Source organism: Poecilia reticulata, chromosome 1 (assembly GCF_904066995.2).
Source record: "Poecilia reticulata chromosome 1, P_reticulata-male-v2, whole genome shotgun sequence".
In the NCBI taxonomy this organism is placed as follows: domain Eukaryota; kingdom Metazoa; phylum Chordata; class Actinopteri; order Cyprinodontiformes; family Poeciliidae; genus Poecilia; species Poecilia reticulata.
In genome coordinates, this window is record NC_088830.1 from 20,798,965 (window position 1) to 20,805,263 (window position 6,299).

Genomic DNA, 6,299 nt, shown 5'->3' on the forward strand with positions numbered 1-6,299 from the left:
ACAATGTTATCTCCCAATAAGCCAGACTTAAACACATTTTAAAAAAATATTTAGAAACTTTCTGTAACACTGAAAGTCTCATTGTACACCAGATAATGTGCACCAGTGCAATATCCTTTACACAAGTGCGATTCAATTATCACAGCAATAACGCTTGATCACAAGCAACACCTTGCAAATGCAGTATTAACGCCAATGAAGAGGTCAAACCGACACCAATGTATTATTTACCTTTTTTCTAAATAATATATTGATATGCCTACATACAGTATGTTCATCATCATATATATATATATATATAGAGAGAGAGAGAGAGAGACCATTTACTAAATAAAGGGCTTTAAAAACAAAAGAAAGCTTGAGCAAATCTGAAATCTTAAAAGGAAACAACAAAGCAACTTCAGCACAGTGAAACCAACAGCAGAAATTTGTGAAGGGGTTAGGGAACGGACAGGCTTTTGACTGCTGGGAGTGTTATTGGAACCAGGTGTGACCAATGAAGGCTAAATTAATCCAGAGGGAGCCAAACAAGAACACAAAAGAATCAACTGATCAAGAACTAAGAAACTCAACACAGAGAAATGAACTGTTTTCAATCCCCTAAATGAGAGTAACACATGCTGTCACTTAGACAACACAAACACATAGGAGACTATTTTTTCTTTATGCAAAGACACTCATCCTCTAATTAATTAGATGTGTCATTAACATGGCATTGTTGACGCAAACATCAAATGAGCCAGTGACGTGTTAGCAGCTCGATGCATTTTACCATCAAGACTTTAGGAAGATAATTTGCTGAGGTTCAAACTATGCAGCAGAATGTGGAAAAAAGGAAATTTAAGTGACTTTTGCCAGGATTCTGGTACCAAACAGACTGGTCATAACATTTCAGAAACTATCTGATCCATGGAGCTCTTAATGCACAACAATCTCTTGGGTTTATAGAGACTGGTTCAAAAAAGGAGAAAATCCCCCAGTGAGTGACAGCTGTGAATACAGAAATACCTTGTTTATGTCAAAGATCAGAGGAGAATGAACCTTCCCTGAAACCAATGGCACGTCTGAATGCACAACATGTTGAACTTTGGATCGGATTGGCCGCAGCAGCATAAGACTACACTGGATGCCACTCCTGGTAGTACAACAGGTCCAACTTGGGACAAAAAAAGGTATCCCTTATATAATGGTTGATGAGAATATATGGCAAGATAGAAGATGATATAAAACCAGCTTCAGGATTAAATTTTTTGATCACACCGTTTCTGGTTAATTTGTTTTCAGATGACACATTAGCAGAAGGTTGTGACAGAATCTAACCAATGAAGTTACTGGAAGTTTAAAGTTTTTCAGGTTTCCTACAAAGGCATCCTCTAATTAATTTACTTTCTTCATATTTCAAAACATTGCGTCGTCTTTGTGCTGCGTGCTAAAAATGGAGCAGTGTGGTTGAAGATCTCTCCTCGTCTCAGAAATGTAAATCAAGTTTGTCAAGTTGCACCTGTCTTCATTGACAATGCTAGCGTTGTCCAACTGTCTCACTTCAGGGAATAACACATCTTTGTTCTTGCAGGGTTCATGACATTTTAATATCCTGACACAAGCAACAACAAAGCAGCAGGTGGAAAAAAAATATCTTGAAAACATTTAGAATTCCTCCACCTCACTGTGTAATTAGACATAAACTATTTTCTATTAAATGATTCGGAGTGAGCTTTCAGCAGTCCAGTTGGAAAAGCTGGACCAGCCTTATTCTCTCTTGCAAAATACAAACCTTCTAATATAATGTATTTTTCCCACAAATGTAACGTATTACATTGTTGTAACATAAAATCTTTGGTAAAAACCTTGAAAAACAAGTTCACCAAAGCCACTCAGATGGACCGTATGAGTTCAAGCTCTTAGACCAATTTATTTAAAATTTCGCTACATATTGACTTTCAAAAGCAAAATGGTTAATTTAGCCTTAATATGACCAAAAACTGACTTTGCATTCATATAAGACTGCTGCTCCTAGAGTCACTTTGTTGTTATTATGAATATACTTTTACTCCCCAGACTTCTCAGCATTTTTAGACGTCAATTTGACTTTCATGCCTTCTCTGGAGGCACATGGCATTTACTGCAGTTCTTATTTTGAACAGTGGACGTCTCTGTACATCTAGTTGTAACAACAAAGTTGCTTCAAACCACCTTGCTACTTTGCCTGTTCGATGATGGGCTGTTTCAAAAATCACAATGACCTGAGTGGAAATGCCAAAATACACTCCCTACAGAAAGTCGTGTGCCTCTGTCAGGAAACGCCACTCCTGAGGACAGAAACGACAACCATATACAAAAGTATTCAAACTCAAATTATAAGTCACATTTTGTCACAGGGCCCACATCTGCAAACATCAATGGCTGTGCTGCTGAAGACAATCATCTCCACGGAATGATGTTGGCATTTTAAAGTTTGTCTTGAATGTTGAAATTAAAGTAAATACTGAGTTCAAAATATATATAAAAAAGAAAACTAAACAATTTGTGTTAAAATGTGGTTCAGAGTTATGGGATTAGTCTGCGGCTAACACTACAGGAGCTCAGTGATTGATGTTGCATCCCTTGAGGATATGGAAACATCACGATGTGTGTGTGTGCGTGTGTGTGTGTGTCTGGGTGTGTTGGTGGGTGGATAGGGAGTAGGCAGGTCAGATTAGGCCATGTCCTAACACATCTTGTGCCCTGAAGCCTGGTTGTTTTGTGGGAGATAAAGGTCATACTTTGACTCCTCTGTGATCCTCTCTCTTCCTTCAGCTGTGACACACCATCATCAATGACCTTCTCAATCTTTTCTATTCAGATGCATAGCAGCGGGAGCAGAGGGGAAGGCTTCAGGAGATGGGACTGACAAGCAGTTATTTCTCGTGAAGTTAATGCAATTTAACTCTGATATGCATTTTTTTTTAACTGGTGGAAAAAAAAAAACTTTGAATACAGTAGTAATCTAAATGATGAGGACATCCTGATAATCAGGAGGTCAACTTTTCACCACTGGGAGCAAACAGCCGACAACTTTACAGACCTAACAGCTCGTGGGCTGTTTGCTGCTGTGCCAGTGGAAAGTTTTCAGATTTGGCACACCTGCCCTCTGGATGTTTTTCCCATTTCTCTTGGCAGAGATCTTTAAGCTCAGCCAACTTGGATCAAGAGAATCAATGTCAGTACGTTCTCAGGTTTTCTCAAGCAGTGACTGGTAAGGTTCAGACTTGAGCCGGGTCACAGTTCTCCTGAGCAGTTTTGTCATCCTGCCATATGCTTTAAGTTTGTTTATTGTTAAAATCTCAGCCCCCTTTTTGTAGATGGGTTTACTTCTGTTAGGCATAGGAAATCCATTGCACAAGGACATCCCAGGTTGGGAGAATCTTCACAAATCAGTTGAGCCATTGATGGAGAAATGGCTACAATCACTTTGGATGCACTCTTGATATTAGTTTTTAGACTCCTTTGCAAATAAAAATCTGAAAGATACATTTTTATTCAGCATGCTTAAGTTAAAACTTTGTAAAAACTAGCTTTTTGTGCAGCTGCAGCTGCACATCTTAGGGGCGATTGTCCGTCAGCCTTTTTATCAATGGACATAAGGTTTTGTTGATTATGTTTTTGAAAATAGCACAGGTTCAGTTAGGCTGGATGCAATGGTAGGTATCCGTTTTTAAGTTTTGCCACAGATGTATAATTGGATTCAGTTATGGATTTTGATTGACCCATTCTAACATGAATTAGTTTGCCATTTCCCTGCTAAAAAGTGAACCTCTGATTCTCAAGTATTTTACACCCTGTTTTCTCGCTGGTTTCATCCATCATTCTTTCCACAACTTTCCTCCTGATCAGTCTGTTGTAATCTTTGGTCTTCGTGACGCTGTTTGGTCTCATGTGAAACCCGCACAGGGCAGCGGCATTTATACTGAGATTAAATGACACACCCTCTTAGATGTTATTTGAGAGGATCGTAAATATGGGGTCTGAATATGATGGCGCACCACACTTTTCAGATTTTATTTGTCTAACATTTGGAAAACGATTTCCTCTTTCTTAATATGCACTGCTTTGTGTTGGTCAGTTTCACAAAGTACCAATGAAATTCTTCAAAGTTAAATCGTCGGAAGGGGAAAAAGTGGGAAAAAGTTCAAGGGGAAGAAATACTTTCATAAGGGCATTGTAAATAGTTCAGTGAATTTAACTTTTCGTACTCTAAAAGTCAGGTGCCATTTGGGGAACTTCAAAGGTAACATGAATGACTTTTAGACTTTACTTAGTAACAGCCTTTGTCTGGCCAGTACGGCATGAAATTCTGATTGATAGAGTGCTGTGCTGACTTTGGTAGTTCTGCAATGTTCCTCCATCTCTATAAAGAAACACTGAATCCAGGATGTTGGTAATTTATCTTTGGCTGCTGATGACTTGGAGCTAAAACACTGAAACCAACTTGCACAGAGTAATCTTGCCCAAAATAAATAAGGAGTCTTTCTTGGACTGAGTACTGGTTCTGGATATTTGTTTTACTTTTTTAACTGACAACTTAGCATAAGGTGTTAAGTCACTGGTCACTGATTAGTGGTGACCAGTGATTATCTTTGTTCTCGTATGCTGGTTTATCTCCTTAATTATAATAAAATCAATAATTGAATTAAGTGACTAAATTCAGATAGGGGAGCTCGAGCTACCACTGTTTTTAAAAATAAAAAATTAGACATCTCCTAAAAGATAGTTTAAAGAAAATGGAAAATCAGAAGAATTTTGGTCTTAACTCTAGTCGGTCAAGGCTGAAGCCCTCAGTTAATCAGTGAAGCTAACTTCTACCCTTATAACAGAATTACATTATCAATCATATGAATAATAATTTGTGCGAATGCTGTTTTATGAACATTTAGCTCTCATGTATTAAATATACTTTTCAGTTTTCCCACATTTCTGCATTCTTTTTCTTAGTCTGATATTATATTCTAATCTTAAATGTCATGCTTTTATTAGCTGTATGCAGAAATATTCATAATGAACAGAAATAACGGCTTCAAAACACCAGTCTCTAAGTGAACAGAGTCACTGAAATAAATCACCTTTTCAATAACATTATAATTTATATAATCTGTATGTAGTTGCTCTTTTAACATCAATTCTTAGGACATCTGTTGCTTTTGCTTTCCCTTTCAGAGTTTTAATAACAGTCTTGAACTGTAGAATCTGTTCTATCTTTGCTTAGATTTAATAAAGTCTATTTTTAAATAGCTCATACAGAGGATCTTTCAAAATAGAACATTTCATAAAGTAAATCTTTTTTTTTTTACACAAAAGAGACTAATTCTTTTATCTGAAACAACTACACTATCTTGTGACATCCAATCTGCATTATGTCCATGAGTCACCCTGTTACGGTCAGCCTCATACAATGTAACAACCAACATTAATCTATGAAAGTGTCCAAAGATGGGCTACAAAGACCAGTCCCCAACATGTTTGATGTTGGCCTGATTCGGTTTGAATAAACAGTTCATTTCCAGGCCTCTAAAGGACTTGAAAACATGTTGAGGAGGTTCACATCAGCTATGTTGGAACAAGGCAACCTGCAGGACTCCCCAGCCGCCACCATTCGATCCTGACAACCAACCACATCACTGACACGGCTGCCAAACTCTGGCCTCCACCAGCATCCTGCGACTTTTACATGACTCTCTGCTTTAGCTCGCCTCAATGAAATAATTATGGAATCTTCAGGATTCGGTACGACTTCTCTGAATGTTAAAGATGTAATTCTGTCATATGACTCATTTGTGTTGGTCCAGGGATGAATTGAAAAGTTGCTGGACACTGTTTGACGCACCTGTTCTACCACAATCCACCCCACACCCTGTGACAACCAGCCCCATTTTGTGTAACAACCAGTCATTCATCCTAATGTCATAAATTGTGATAATTAATCCAGCGCCACTTAACAAGCAGCTTCATATGCTGTGACAAACCAACCCAACACCATGTCAGTAGCCTTTGACAATGGACTACCAAGTTGGTCATCACTGATGATTTACTTTTCTTTTTTTTTTTACAAGTTGCATATCTACGACCCCTTTTGAGCCATGCACAAATTAAGCTTAAATTAAATTAATGACTTCTTATTTAATAATGTTTCAATGGTTAACAATCACGGTAGACTAAAACGTATGTACTCTAAATCAGTGAATCGTGGACACTGACAGTTCCTGAGGTGTTTTGTTGTTTACTCCAAGTTAAATTTCAGCAACAAGCTTTTTTCTAACCAACTA